The sequence below is a fragment of the Lygodium microphyllum genome, chromosome 19 (genome assembly GCF_053477565.2).
Source record: "Lygodium microphyllum isolate KBCC chromosome 19, Lygodium_microphyllum_v1.1.10, whole genome shotgun sequence".
In the NCBI taxonomy this organism is placed as follows: domain Eukaryota; kingdom Viridiplantae; phylum Streptophyta; class Polypodiopsida; order Schizaeales; family Lygodiaceae; genus Lygodium; species Lygodium microphyllum.
Genome location: NC_141153.1, coordinates 37611032 through 37627031, shown reverse-complemented (window position 1 = coordinate 37627031; position 16000 = coordinate 37611032). Strand labels below are relative to the sequence as shown.

At 41.9% G+C, this 16000-nt stretch overlaps 1 pseudogene; it reads right to left on the bottom strand.

Annotated features, from left to right (window-relative positions):
- Positions 1-244: 244 nt before the first annotated feature.
- On the bottom strand, positions 245-4449 carry LOC148019762 (uncharacterized; annotated as a pseudogene).
- Between the last annotated feature and the right edge of the window lie 11551 nt (positions 4450-16000).

Sequence of the window (16000 nt, the reverse complement as noted above, 5' to 3'; positions counted from 1 at the left end):
ACTGCATCTGTATCTTTGCATCATCCCCATGACCCCGAAGCACTCCCTCCCTCTGGCCCAAGTCTGGAGCGTCGAGCTCGTCTGCTCGAAGCTGAAGCATCTGATCACGCTGAAGTAGATCTAGCAAAGTGCCCTAACGAAGACAGAGAGAGCTCCTAGTCTGCCATATCTCTAAATCTCGCGATCTGGTCTGAAGACATGCGTGTGAATATATCCTATAACTCCTCATCGTTCATCCCTCGGCTCATCTTGAAAATGTCACCTGCATAGACAAAAAATAATGTTAGAATAATCAATTTAAATCATACAAAGCACATTAATATAAATCCTAAAAAAAAGATCTCACTTAAAATGCATATCTTATGTACCCTTATAAGCGATTGGTCAACGAATTGAGTAAGTGGATGCTCCAAGTATGAAGTATCCTATGGTCCCATGTCAATCTCTTGACACAACTCCGCATACACTGGATTGTCGATAGACATGTCACCACAAAGGGATGAGTCTAGCTTGTTCTCAAAGAATTCTCGGACTCTTGTATTTCCATCATTGTTATAGCCGATGCTGGCTCCAAGCTTTCGGTGGCCTCCACTCCTTGCAATATCGACCCCTCTATTTGCATATTATCTTCATCTATGCTCAGAAAATTGCTTGGATCATATACTCTCGCACTTCGAGGAGTTGAAGGTATAACATACTACCATCGAGGTTGTCGGGGGTTTGGATAGAAGATTTCCTGTTCACAAACACATACAAGAGAGTTTAAACCATTATGACATAAACCATGCCATAATACAATTAGCAAACAAATGAGTCCATGCACCTGTTCAAAATGGGCCTGGCAACACAAAGGTGTTGCGCAAATCCGTCCATTTTTTTCGGAATATTTTTCGAGAAATCCAGATGGACCTCGTTGAACTGTTGCTTTAGCTTCTCCAAGTACCATTTTGAACCACTGCACAACATTGAATAGTATCATGGAGAAGCTACGGTAATCCACCGTAACAATACTTTGCAAGTTCCCAAAATACTCCATTTCATCCACAACCGTGTTTGGATCCGTTGCTCGTCGCCGGCTCTCTTGCTCGAACCTTGCCATGATACCATAGTCCATTGTGGAGCGCATTTTGTCAATACGCTCCACGCAAAAATGCCGTCCGCACGAAACTTCCATATCTTAGCAAGGAGTTTGAAGTGAAACTGATGCTAGCACACTTGCCTTAGGATGTGTGCTTATGCAAGAAGGTCATCCTGTAGCATACTCTTCAAGCAAAATGAAGAGCCATGAGAGGAATTATGCTACCCACGATCTGGAGCCATGAAGACACTACTTGCTGGGTAACAAGTTTACCCTAGTGACGGATCATAAAAGTTTTAAATGGATTTTTACCCAAAATGAGCTCAATATAAGGCAACGTCGATGGATTGAAGCGTTGAAGGAATATGACTTTGAAATCAAATACCGACTTGGAAAGGAGAATGTAGTTGCCGATGCACTCAATTGCAATGCATTTTTGAATTCTCTGATTTTGCAAGATCTATCAACAGCAAGATCTTTAGCCACAAAGATATCCATGCCAAACAACCCAATCTTTGATCTAGCTAGAGAAGAGGCATGCCATGATCTAACCTATCGGAAGTTGCTAAGGGAGATCCCTATCAAGGATCAAGACCCGAAGCTACAAACAAAGTATCAAGATTTCTCTATCAATAATGGACTTACCTACTATAGAATGTGATTATGTATATCGGCAAGCCAGTCACTCAAGTACAAGATACTTTGGGAAGCTCATGACTCCCCTTTTTCAAGATATCCTGGCTATGCCAGGACCCTCAATGCGGTCAGAAAGAGCTATTATTGGGAGAGGCTCAAGGGTGACATTCTCAAATATCTCACTAAATGTTTGTCTTATCAACGTATTAAGGCCGAACATGTCAAAATGCCACGAAAATTACAACCACTTGACATTCCCCACATGAAATGGGAATTCATTAGTATGGACTTTGTTGTTGGCCTACCCCAAGTTCAGGGAGGATACAACTCCATTATGGTTGTATTGGACATGCTCACCAAGGTTGCATATCTTATTCATGTTAAGACAAACTATAAAGCCTCAGACATTGCAAGGTTATTCATCAAGGAGATATTCAAACTGCATGGGTTACCCAGAAGAATCATCAATGATTGTGACTCTCTCTTCACATCACATTTCTAGAGGGCTATCTTTGAGGCCATTGGGACTCAACTTTGTTTCAATACAGCTTATCATCCCCAAACTGATGGACAAACAGAACGAGTCAGCCAAGTCATTGAGGATATGCTAAGGGCACACTGTTGTCATGAACCCAAAAAGTGGATTCCATATTTGCCACTGGTTGAGTTTGCCTACAATGCTTCTTATCAACAAAGCATTTAGATGACCCCTTTTCAAGCATTGTATGGGCACGATTGCCATAGTCCTTTAAACTTTTCAGATCCAACCTTGAGTGTTGAAGCTTCAAGACAGATGCTAGAAGACATGGATGACCTGTTGAACAGTGAGTAAAGGAGACGAGGGGAATAGAGGAAGAGAGAGGAGAAGAGAGACACAAGACACCAAAAGTGGAACCCCAGAAGTGTGTCAATTGAGCACATTTGATAGGAATATATAGAGGGGACCTGGGGCACTATATATAGATAGACTATATATAGCTAACAATCAACGGAGAAGGAGCTACATCACTCCTGAATTACAACAGCCTATTCAAAGGCATCAAAAGAGATTTGCCACTCCTAAATATACAACATGTAAAATAAGGATAAGCGACATCACTGAAAGATAGAATCTCCAAGAAATTCCTTCAACTAAACTTGGGATATAAGCAGTATATATGTCATATCAAAACTTAAAGAAAAACGTTACAATGACATTAGAACAACACAAAGTCTATAGAGACGGTTCGCGACGCCCCTCTATAGACAACGTAACACATGTGGGGTCCCATGAACATAATATAAATAAAACAATTTGTCATCAACTGGAATATAGACGCTCATCAGCTGGAAAGAATATAAACGAAATAATGTGTCATCAGTTGGAATATAGACCCTCAACTGGAAAGAATATAAACGAAACAATGTATCATCAGCTAGAATATAGATGCTCATCAATGGAATAACGAACGAGGACGATCATCATGAAGCATGGCCATATCAACATCCAAAAGTAATGTTGATGTTGAAATGTAGAGAGAGAGAGAGAGAGAGAGGAAGCTTATCTGCTAAGTGGCTCTCGTAAGCTACCAGGTTTCTAAACAACCTCTCTATACCATCTTCCACTCTTATTTTGGGAAAATACAAAATGGCCTTCTTAGCATCGAAACTGACTGAGTTCATGTAACCTGGTGCTACAGGTTGGAATTTGATACCACAATTGTGAAGATCAACTGCAGATGGGAAGTGGGTTGGCTTCTCCACAAGCTTTTGAGTTTGGGAGCCTTGAGTGGCAATGCCATACATGCAATCTAGCAAGAGCTTCCGACTGTGTATGTTGTCGACGACAACGTGGAAGCTTTCCTCAGAGCTGAAATAAAATGGAAGAACCTCACAGACTACTTTGGTGACCAGTTTTTCCAATACTTTGAGTGCTTCTACACTTGAGTCCTGCACATTATTGTCCTTTGTCATGCTTATTCTAATGACCTCCAGAAGCAAGAACATAGGGATTAAAAGTGTATTTGTGCCAATGTGTGCCAGAGAATTGTTGATGCAACTCTTTTCTGTGAGTTCAACAAAATGAGAGATACTCTGCCCTTGCTCAAATGATTCTACCAAAACTGCAGGATGTACAAAAGGATAGACATGTCTTGGAAAGCACACATCCCTCCAACTTCAAAAATTGTAAAGAAACCTGCTGAGATGCATTGCTTCTCGAGCAAGATCAACCTGTGTCAACATGAAAACTGCAAATTGCCGCACACTATCATCCAGCCTTAGCCAGCTAATTCCTGGAATTAATGTTGACAGATTCGCAAACCATTTTATGATGATGAGATCACGCCTAATTATATCACTAACACCAGGATGCCTTACTTTCACTGCCACTACCATGGGCTTTTGTTTGTAACCATGAACAGCACGCAGCGTTGCCCTGTGGACCTGTGCAATGCTGCCTGAAGCTATTAGCACTTCCTCAAAATCTTCAAAAATGTCATGAAGCTTCTGGCTAAATGCATTTTCTACAGTTTGAACTGTATGATTAAAACTGTGGGTAGGTGCCTTGGTGTGCAGTTTTGTTAATTCAACGCACAAATCCCGTGGAAAGAGATCTGTTCTAGTTGTGGCCCACTGCCCCCATTTGATGAATGCCACTGGCCTATTAGCTTAGTTGGGTTAGAGCGTCGTGCTTCAAGCGCGAAGATCGTAGGTTCTAGAGATGGAGGAGAAAACAGGGGAAGGTCTGGATCCATGTCTGGCAGGAACGGTCAGGTCGCTACGGGGAGGGGGCAAGGTCGTTGCAGAGGGAGTGGGGGCCCGACTGGGCATTCTTGCCTTATGCTGGTGATGGTGGAGGCAAAGGAGCCTCCTGGTGACGAACATAATGGGAGAGATAGAGGGGGCTAGGTTACCATGGCCGACGGCAGGTACAACAAGGCAAGATACTCTCAGCTACCGACCTGTGCCTGCTCTGATACCATGTTGAACAGTGCACGAAGGAGATGAGGAATGGAGGAAGAGAGAGGAGAAGAGAGACATGAGACACCAAAATTGGAACCCCAGAAGTGTAAGCACACATAATAGGAATATATAGAGGGGACTTGGGGCGCTATATATAGACAGACTATATATAGCTAACATGACCAAATCAAATCAATGAAACAGGACATCCAAGCCACCAAGGATAGGAAAAAGGCTTACCCGGACCTAAAACATCAAGACAGATCCTTCGTTGAAGGTGACATGGTCTTCATTCGCGTACGTCCCAAGAAGAGTTCCCTATCCTTGGGGGAATGCAAAAAGCTAAGTCCAAGGTATTGTGGACCTTACAAGATTCTCAAGTGCCTAGGGCCCAATACCTAAAGATTGCAACTCCCTGAGAACCTAAAAGTCCATAATGTATTCCACATCAGTCTATTGAAAAAGTATGTGCCTAACCCTAGTCACGTGCTTGATGATCAACAAGTTGTAATGCCTAGCCAAGGAGTCCTTGAGCTACGGCCTGACAGGATCTTAGATATCAGGGAGAGGCATTTGAGATCCAGAACCTTGAGAGAATACCTCATCCACTGGAAAGATTACCGCAAAGAGGATGCCACTTGGATGGAAGAAAGTACTGTCAACCAACAATAGCTACAATTCTTCTCGAGATGAGGACATCTCGATTCCTCTAAGGGGGTCGAGAGGATGTAATATTTTCACACGAAATATTAATAATTTTAGACCCCGCACACACCACGCAGTGAGCAATTTCAAGTGACCTCCCCGTGATAAAAAGACATTGGCTAGGTACCTACTCCGTGTGCATCATCAAAATCTAGCCCGCATTGCGCACAAGAGTCCGTGGCTAAAAGCCCGCAAGCCCACGCGGGAACACCCTTCACGGGAAAGGCAAAAGGATAATGGATAATTTAGTGCAAATTTTTTTTACTATTAACCCCTCCCCTTCAGCCGTTGCATGGAGGGGGGAGAGGGAGTGTGAGAGGAGTGGTGTGGAGTGGGAGAGCACGGGGGGAGGAGGAAGCATGCAATTAGCCATGTGTATGGCTATCCCTCCCCCTTACACCTATAAGACCACCCCCTCCCCAAGCTTGAGGGAGGGGAGAGAAGGGAGAGAGTCATGCTGCTGCAGGAGAGGAGGAAGACATCGTCCGCCATGTTGCAACGTCACAGGCCACTGCTGCCACACCACCTCCACCATCATCATCGTCATCATCATAATCATTATCCTCTTCATCTCCTTCGTCGTCATCCTCATCATCTCCCTCATTAACATTCTCTCACCACGTCACTTCTCTTCCCCACAGAATCTTAGAAGCTTCTCTTTGGAAGCTTCTATTGAAGCTTTCCATAATCCTTGTTCACCCCATGCTTTCGGGTTTTCATAACCGTAACTGAAAGACCCCAGTTTCTGCGTGGGAGAGAATTATCGGCCTAATAGGTAGTCAGAGATCGAGAACAAGGCAAGGAGAATTCGCGGAGTCCAAGTCCACTATGTCATCGATGGCTCCTAAGCTAAAGACGCGAGGTGCACATGTGGGAGCTTCCACTTCGAATTCGCGTGTGGACAACACCTCGAACCCCAATGCCCAGGTTCTTAAAATTGATTCTGCATGAAAAAAATGCACTAGGCATGTCCAATTCTCGTAGGCAAGTTTAATTACACTTGGAAATTTAATCGATCGCCCAATTTTCAAGATTTAGTTGCATGATGTGCATTTGAAATTGCTTGCACTTCCAAGTTGCAATCTTGAGTGCATATTGCATAAGTTAAAGGGTGGATTTGTCTAAATGCATCCTTGATTGGCCGCAAAAAAGAACAATGTATAATGCATTTAGGTAATAATTTCCTAGCTGTGTTTCGCGTATAAAATCATCATAGATGCCCACTGAATGATGTTCAAATGGTCGCAATGCATGGAAAATTGCATGTAAAGATGCTTGCATTTCAAGACGGGTTAAGTGCTAAAGGAGGGATTAATTAAATGTCGGTCTCATGGCATTCGCTCATGCATGGAGTCAAAATTTGAATGCATCTCCATCAAAAATATTAAAGCTTGAATTCAATGCATTAAACGTAGGGATTATATGAGTTAGTCCTAAATTGTCAATCTTTATAGTTTAGGCAAGGAAAAGAGATGGTCATTGTAAATCTCATAGTTGCATAGAAGAAAAAAGTCTATGAATTGTATATTTGCATGGAATGTTGCATTTTGAAATTATTTACATCTTTTTAGGAAAAATTATTTGCATCTCTAAGAAGAGATCACCACTTGTCGCAAGACAATTAGATCAAATAGGTATTCGCTTGTAATGGTGTAATTTAAATTATGATCACCTCAATGCGCTAGGAAAAGCTAAGCTGCGATAAAATTCTGCCTAGTATCGCACTCAAAAAACCGACTTGATATTCCAATTCATGGAATGTTAGGGTTAGTTAGATGCCTATGCAATAACGACCTAGGGTTTCTACCCTAGGGTAAATTGGCCTAATACTAGACTTTCGTAGGGAAATTGGAAACCCTAGGGCAAAGCGTTATCCGCCTAGCAGGGTTAGGGTTGGGTTGGGTCAAGAGGGACATCCCAAACCTTACATCTTGATCAAACATATTTCTTGACCAAGGAACACCGTTTGATGGAAGAAATGATCCCACAAGATAGGTGCGACACTTGTCTCGTGCAACAAGTTGCAACGTCGCATGATTTTGTGTTAAATCACAAAATAGTATTGCCACTCCTTAGAATAAGGTTGGTGAGTTCTAAGTACAAGTCTAAATTTCTAGAGGATGAGTGGACATCCTACTACATCACCCTTCTGTGAGGCCAAGTTGCCAAGTTAGGGTAATTAAGAATTGCCTAGCAAGCAATTGACCAATTAAGTTAGGGTGACGAGGTTGCCCTTTTGTGAGACTGAGTTGCCAAGTTAGGGTAATTAAGAATTGCCCAGCAAGCAATTGACCAATCAAGTTAGGGCGACGAGGTTGCCCAGGATTTACTATCTTAGTTTAAGGAACCTAAGGTGTTTGTTAATTTGGGTTAACAGGGTATAAACCCTAACCCAAGGACAAACGACCACTAGATTTATTGTGTTTGTATAGTTAGGAGCACTTTTCGTACTTCTTTGCTCAAGGAACTAAAGATGGAAATATAATTAATACTTCAAGTTGAAGGCCTGGAGGGAGAGGGAGCATCAGTTACGCTCGATTGTTTGCCTGACCCTATTCAAGGGGGTTGTTAGCCGCGTCGGGTACTTGGACTAAACCCATCGTGAGAGGTCTCCATGGGTGCTACTTGGAGCAGGAGGATGCTTGGGTGCCAAGGGGGGGCTCTGGCTATAAATCCCTTGCCTCCGGGTCTTGCACAAGAGGTCGACGTGAATCGAGATTGGATCTTGAGACCCGCATACTAGTCTACGGGCGAAAACTTGGAATAGTGATCTCTGAGGATTTCTCGAATTACCCTCGGGCGGATTATGGAATTGCCTTCGGGCGGATTATGGATTAGCCTTCGGACTGGATTATATGATGTATTCCAAAGATTGATAAATAAGATCAATTTCTGAAAAGGAACTTGCTTGACATTGTTTTTCTATGTTAGTGCTTAAGTTACATGAAGGAACTGATGATTAATTGGCTAATTAAGGAAGCTGTTTTTACTTGTCAAACTAAATGTGATAGGTAATTAGATAACTAAAGCAACCCTGAGGAAAGTGCGGTGGATGTGGCCATGGGTCCGTCCTACGAAAGGGTGGTCCCGGTTGGCCGGGAACTTTTCTCAATGAAATTGATAGCAAGGTAACGATGACCTATAATCTAGAAAGCTAGAGTCTGGATTTATACTGTTTTAAGGGAAGAGAATGGGACTATGCCTTATGGGCAGAGAGGTCGATCTTTGCATCCCTCTCGTTTCCCATTCTCCTTGAACCAAGTGTAGTATGAATCCGCTTCGACCCTGGCATTTCTGCGTAAAGTAGTTTGTCTGGGGCTCGATGCTAGTTACCTCCGAGGAACTTGACCATTAGGGAAACCATGATTCAGGTTGATCCTAAGTGGGAACGGCCAAAATGCTTCTGCTTTGTGGCAGAATCAGGAAGACCTAGATCGTGAACCTAGTGACATTCCGTGGGAGTGCCAAGCGGCGCTTTTTGGACTCTCTTCCCAATGGGCTGCTAAGACGTGTCCTACTAGTGGACAGGTGAACACGTTACAATTATTAAGATAAATTTCTACAAAGGATTCAAATCCAAAACTCAAGACTAAGTATTAAGTTTTTTCCATAAACGAGGAGCTTGCCTATTATAGGATAAGACTATGTATTCCTGCAAGTTAGGAACTCAAAAGGAAAATACTCTTAGAAGCTCATGATTCTCAATTTTTAGGTCATCTTGGTTATGCTAAGACTCTTAATACAATCAGAAGAAGCTTCCATTGGAAAAGACTTAAGGGTGATGTACTCAAGTATATCACCAAATGCCTAAACTGCCAATGAATTAGGGCCAAACGTGTCAAGTTGCTAGGAAAGCTTGACATCCCTTAAATGAAATGGGAGTATATCAGCATGGACTTCATAGTTGGATTACCCTCGGTACAAGGAGCATATAATTCCATAATGGCAGTCATTCATATGCTAACAAAAGTTATACACGTTGTTCCTGTAAAATCCAATTACAAGGCTTTTGATATCTCTAGGCTTTTCATTAAGGAAAATTTCATGTTACATGGATTATGCCAAAGAATCATCAATGACTACGGTTCTCTCTTCAGATAGAACTTTTGGAAGAGTTTTTTTGAAGCTCTAGGAACCTAGCTTTGCTTCAGTACTGCTTACCATTCCCAAATTGATGGTCAAATAGAGCGGGCCAACCAAGTTATTGAAGATATATTGAGAGCTTATTATAATAGGAAACCCAAATAGTGGATCTAATATCTAGCCTTAGTTGAATTCACCTACAATGTATCATACCATCAAAGTATTCAAATGACTCATTTTCAGGCACTATATGGGCAAGATTATCTTACACCATTAAATTTTTCTGATCCTACCCTATGGGTAGAAGCATCTAGGAAAATGCTGGAAGAAATGGATTAGCAAGTGAAAGTTATAAGGCAAGATATTCAAGCTGCCAAGGATTGATAGAAGGCATATGCTGATCAACGAAGAAAATAACACATTTTCAAAGAAGGTGACATGGTTTTCCTTACGAGTTTGTCCAAAGAAAAGTTTCCTATCTTTGGGGGAATTCAAGAAGCTAAGTCCTTGTTATTGTGGGCCATATAAGGTGCTAAAGTGTTTAGGACCAAATGCCTACAAGTTACAACTCCCTAATAACTTGAAAGTACATAATGTATTTCATGTCAATCTATTGAAAGCGTAGATTCCTAACCTAGACCATGTACTTGACGACCAACAAATTGTGATGCCAAGTCAAGAAGTTCTTGAACTTCAACTAGAAAAGATACTTGACATGCGGGAGAAGATTCTAAGAAGCAAAACCCTTGGAGAGTATCTCATCCAGCAGAAAGACTACTTTGAAGAGGATGCCACTTGGATTGACAAAAAATCACTATGTAACCAATATCCCTAGTTCCATTCGAGATGAGGACATCTCGACTCCTCTAAGGAAAAGAGGATGTGATATTTCAACTTTATTTTTAATCTTCCCGACTTCTTGCAAATTGGACTTGAAGAATTCTAAACCATTAAATAGAGGAAGTCTCAAGCAAAATAGTCAGTGGATCGTAACACGACATTTTTCCGAGTTGATAGGGACTATAGACCATCCTTCACGGAAGTTACCACGCAAATGGGAGTCATGGGCCATAAGTTGAAATTGATCAAACACATTTAAAACTTAGTAAAGCAAACAAGTATCAAAGCTTTAAGCATTAAAGCTTAAAAAGCTTGTGAAGAAAAGAAATAAGAGGAGGAAAATGACGATGACAAGCCGCCCCTCCCCTTTTTCTATTAAAAGAAACGGCACATGATGATCCCAATTTTGGAGTCTTTGATTGTTGAAGAAAAATCTTGAATTCTCCTCCTGTATTACAATAGATAACTCCAACAATCTTTCCCTTTTCTTAGTTCGATGAGAGGCTTGGATTGAAGTAAGATCATTCGAGAGTCAGGCAAATCAATAATGGGCATCTTTGGTAGCCTCTCTGGACCTCAAAAATTAAATCACCATCATCATATTGCATCTTGAAAGCTTCTAGATTTTTGATTTTCTAGGATACCCTCCATAAAGATATTTTCTTCTTGGCCACAACTCTTCTTCTTCAATTTAGCTATAAATACAAGGCATGAGGAGCCATTGGAGAGTAGCTTGAGCAAGAGAGAAAAGGCCGTTCTCAGGAGTATAGAGCAAGAGGGAGTGAGGCAAGAAGAGCACGAGGACATGAATTCTCATCATGAAGGCAAGGAGGATACTCGTGAGCTCTTGGAATCGAATCCTCCATCCCTTCTACCCTAGTTCCTTGTGGAATCAAGACTCTTCTTGATTTTTTCCTAAATTCCTAGTGAACACCAATCCCCATAAATCAAATTCCCATCAATCCAATTGTGATAACCCCAAGATCCCTTGCCAAAATCCCCTTTTCAATCTTGCAACATTACTGTTTGCATTTTGGCCTCTTTGCCATCCACCACGACCTCTTTGGCTCCCCCTGCCTCTAAACTTACCACGTCCTCCTCCATAGGACTGGTTTTCTTGAGTTTTCTGCATATTCTGATTTCTAACACGGCCTCCAGATCGGCCTCCTCTACCTCTGCCTTTACCTCTTCCAGCATTTGAGTAGAAGACAGCTTCTTTTGAAGTTCCTCCTGAAGAAGATGCACCACCATTTCTCTACTCCTTAGAAATTAGAAGAGCAATCAACTCCTCAAAATCAGGAAATCTTTCACGGACGGAAATGGATGTTCGGAATTGTGCATAATCCTTTCCTAGACCATTCAAGGTCACAGAAACTAAATCATCATCTTCCACTGGCGACCCAATGGAAGCAAGTTTATTTGCGATCTTCTTCACCTTCATGTGGTAGTCATTGATGCTCATACTTTCTCTTTGCACATTGTGCAACTCTTGCTTGAGCTGCATTTTCCTAGCTTTCGTATTTGTGTTATACATTTTTGACAGAGTATCCCATGCCTCCTTTGGCGTACTTGCATCCTGAATATGCACAATCATAGAGTCTGAAATACTGATAGACATCCAGTACATAACTTTTCTGGCTCTCTCATGCCATGCTTTAAATGCTTGCATTTGCTGTTGATTGGGAACATCAGGAAGAACTGGTTCTTCTTCATTTCCTGCAACAAATTCCCAATATCCTTTTCCCATAAGGAAATTCGTCATTCTAAACTTCCATGCTTGGAAGTTGTTCTTGTCAATCTTTTCAGTGACAATCTATGAAAGAGAATCAGACGCCATTACAGAACACTGCAAAAAATTCTGTCACTGCAAAAAAACATAGCTTCAGCCTCACAAGGGCAAATCTGCAAAACTGACGAAAGTGGTACTTGACCACGCAGTCACTTCCTAGTGACTATTTTGCATCAATAGGCAATAAGGATGATTTTGTAACTCCCAATGTCTCTACGCACAAGCATACGATGCAATTTCTACAGTAACTTTTCACCGACCTGTAGAACAGTGGTCGCACAGCATAAAACTGGGCCTTTTCCTAAGTGCATGCAGAAAACTTCCGCCTCCAAAACAGGCCCCGAAATGGCCTCAAATAAAAAAAAATAGGGATATCGAGGGCTAAAGCCCTCGCCCGCAGCATATACTACCCTCTTGCCACACCGCGAAGGGCGTCTCAATCTGAGACAATGCACTCTTGCACTTTCCGACTGTGCTATTGCAGAGACTTGCTCCCAAAACAGAAAAATGAAAGCAACACTGGTCCTCTTACCAAAACACCGTGAAATTGTCTTGCTTTCTTGAGCTCCTTACCACGAACAAGGCTCTGATACCATGTCAAGATTGTGGGAGAGAAGGAAGGAGTCTCACTTGTAGCTTTCTTGCTTGCACAATGAGGGAATACACACAAAGGTGGAGGCTGAAAACAGTTTTCCTCTTCTTAGTTTGTGTAAGCCAAAAGAACTCTAGTACAAAGAAATAGAAGAACCCTATATATGGGTCTCAAACCAAACTCAACCAACTAAGGTGGCATACTAACTGAGCCACGAACTAGAGTAGATAAGGATAGCTGTCATGTAGCTATTATTCATGGGCAGTGTACCAACCGCATCTACAACTAACAAGTCGGTGACATAAATGCATAGGGGTCACCTGGCATAACACGAGTGGAGCTCGATATCTCAATATAAAGTGGTGTTGAATTTGCATGGATCACAAAAAGGCAATGGATCTACGTCCATTAAAGTCATAACAAACTCCTCCAATGAAGTAACAGATGATGCATCAAGAGACGAAGAGGCTATTAAACAGATCTTTCCCAAGAAAACAGAGGCACAGTCCCTAACAGTGGGCACTGTAAACCAACTATCGAGTGAAGAAAAGTCTTTGTCCATGGGAGAATATCTCTTGCCTAAACCCGAATTGACTTCTGAAATGACTTCTAATAGCAAAATAGAAGCATGGATGTATTGTTCTCCCTGTTACATGTGGTAGTTGTAGAGTTAGAGATAGAGACAGAGTTAGAGACAGAGACAAAGGCTGAAGTAGAGGACATAACAAAGAGCTTGTTCTTCTCTTATAGAACACCCACAGATGTCAAAACAAAACATGAAGAGGATGAATGTGATAATGCAAATGAAGATTATGAAAGTAATCTAGAAGGATCTATCCTACTCATAGAAGGCAGAGATGAGGAAGATGTCCCTGACGTTCCTGAAGCGTTAGAAGCAAAAGATCCCTTTCTATTTGACAGAATGATCATGGTACCCTTTGGATTGATCCATGAATCATGTCATACACAAAGCCTTTATAAGAAATGGATTAAGAAGAATAGGCCTTCCTTCGGCAGTGGCTCTTGTCATCAAAAGTTACCCTTCCTTAAAGAAGATGATGACGATGCACCTTGCCAACAACCCGTAGCCGTGAAGCTCAAGTAGAACACAAGAAGTTCATGTTATGTGACATTCTTGGATGCATCTTTAGAAGACAAATTCTTGAGCCAAGAAGTAACTCATCCCCAATCCAAACTTGAAACCTCAATGATACCCTTTTAGCCTCCCAAAGAGCAAGCTAAGCCTCCATTAAAAGACAATAGTAGTTCTAGTGCATCATCAGAAGATGAGACCCCTCCCTTGAAGGAGTTGGATCTTTACCCTGGATCTTTACCCGGAAGCAATCCGTGGGACATTTATCCATGAAGTGAAAGGTGAAAGGAAATTGACGTTCTTGGATGCTGATGGTACCGAATGTCACCTGAAAGTGGGTCTAAATCTTCCTAGAAGAAGAACTAATGGTCCTGTGTGACCTACTAAAGGAAAACTTAGACATGTTTGCATGGTCGTATAAAGATCTAAAGGGGATTAATCCCACAGTATGCCAACACCACATCGATCTGGAGCCTAATGCCAAACCTGTGAAGCAAAGATAGAGGTGCATGAATCCCAATTATTCGGCTCTGGTGAAGGCCAAATTATTAAAGCTTCTTGAAGCTGAGTTCATTTATCCCGTGGCTAACAGTGAATGGGTTTCACCCATTGTGGTCGTACCCAAGAAGAACGGGAAACTTCAAATATGTGTGGACTTTTGAAAGCTGAATTCCAAGACAAAGAAGAAACATTTCCCTATTCCTTTCATAGACCAACTATTGGACACAATGGTAGGCCATGAGCTCTATTCCCTCTTGGATGGATTTAGCGGATACAACCAAGTCCAAATTGCAAAAGAAGACCAATCCAAAACAACCTTCACAACTGAATCGAGAACCTATGCTTACAGAGTGATGCCATTTGGGCTCTGTAATGCTCCGGCTACCTTCCAATGAGTGATGATGGCTGCCTTCTAATACCATCTGCATGATTCCATTGAGGTGTATATCGATGACTTCTGTGTCTATAGCCTAATTCGTGAGCATTGGGAACACCTAGAGCAATGTTTTAATAGATGTTGAGAGTATGGTATTTCTCTCAACCCCAAAAAATATGTTTTTGGTGTCTCATCAAGAATTCTTCTAGGCCACATTGTCTTTGCACAAGGGATAGCAACAGATCCTACTAAGATTGAGAAGATTGCTACCTTGATAGCCCCAACTAGCCTTAAGCAATTGAGGGGATTTCTTGGCCATGTGGGCTATTAGAGGAGCAAGATGATCCGGACCTCCTTGATGCTTCCTTATTCTTGGTTGAGATTGTAACTCCCTAGTATGTAGACATAGCCAACCTCTTGTAAACTCAACAATACCACCCTAGCCTCTCTAGCAGAGAGAAGAAGAAGCTTCTATTGGAATCAGCCCCCTACACCTTGCTAGGCGGTGCACTGTACAAGAAGTTGTACAAGAAGGGCAAAGATGAAGTGTTGTGAAGATGTGTTGCAGGAGACAAGATCGGGATTGTTCTTAAGGGTTGTCATGACGAGCCATGTGGAGGACACTTTGTAGGAGAAGCAACAGCTAGAAAGGCTCTACTCACAGGATACCGGTGGTGGCCGACCCTCCATAAGGATGCCTATGACTAATGCAAGAGATGCAATGCTTGTCAACGAATGGAGAAACCTACCAAATCCAGTGCCATGCCCTTGCAACCCATTCTTCCCCTAAAGCCGCTTGAAAAGTGGGGGATTGATTTCGTGCATCCCATCAATCCGCCAACCAGACAGAAGTAGAATAGATACATCCTGGTATATACTAATTGTGTCACCAAGTGGTGTGAAGATAAAGCTCTGAAGCAGGATGATGGCAATAGCGTGGCATTGTTCCTGTGTATGAGAATATCATCACCCATTTTGGTAGTCCCCTAGAGCTCGTAAGTGACCAAGGTAGGCACTTCCTTAACAAAATCATGGAAGAGTTGACAAAACTGTATAAGATCCGCCATCACAAGTCAACACTCATATACCGATATGGCAGTTTCCACATTCATATCAAATGACGTGGTTGGTATATGCATCAGTATATCATTCCAATGATACTTTATAGTTGGTAGTCCATCTACCTAAGTTATCGAATATCTATCTAGTCATCTTTATACTTAGAGTATTCACACTATGGACCACTTATATATTATATATATTGTACTCTCTCTTATTCATATTAGAGGGTATGAGGTCCCATAAGAATTTGGTTTAACTACCAAATATGTCAGCCAATAGTCTTTTCTTGCAAGGGGTTTTTT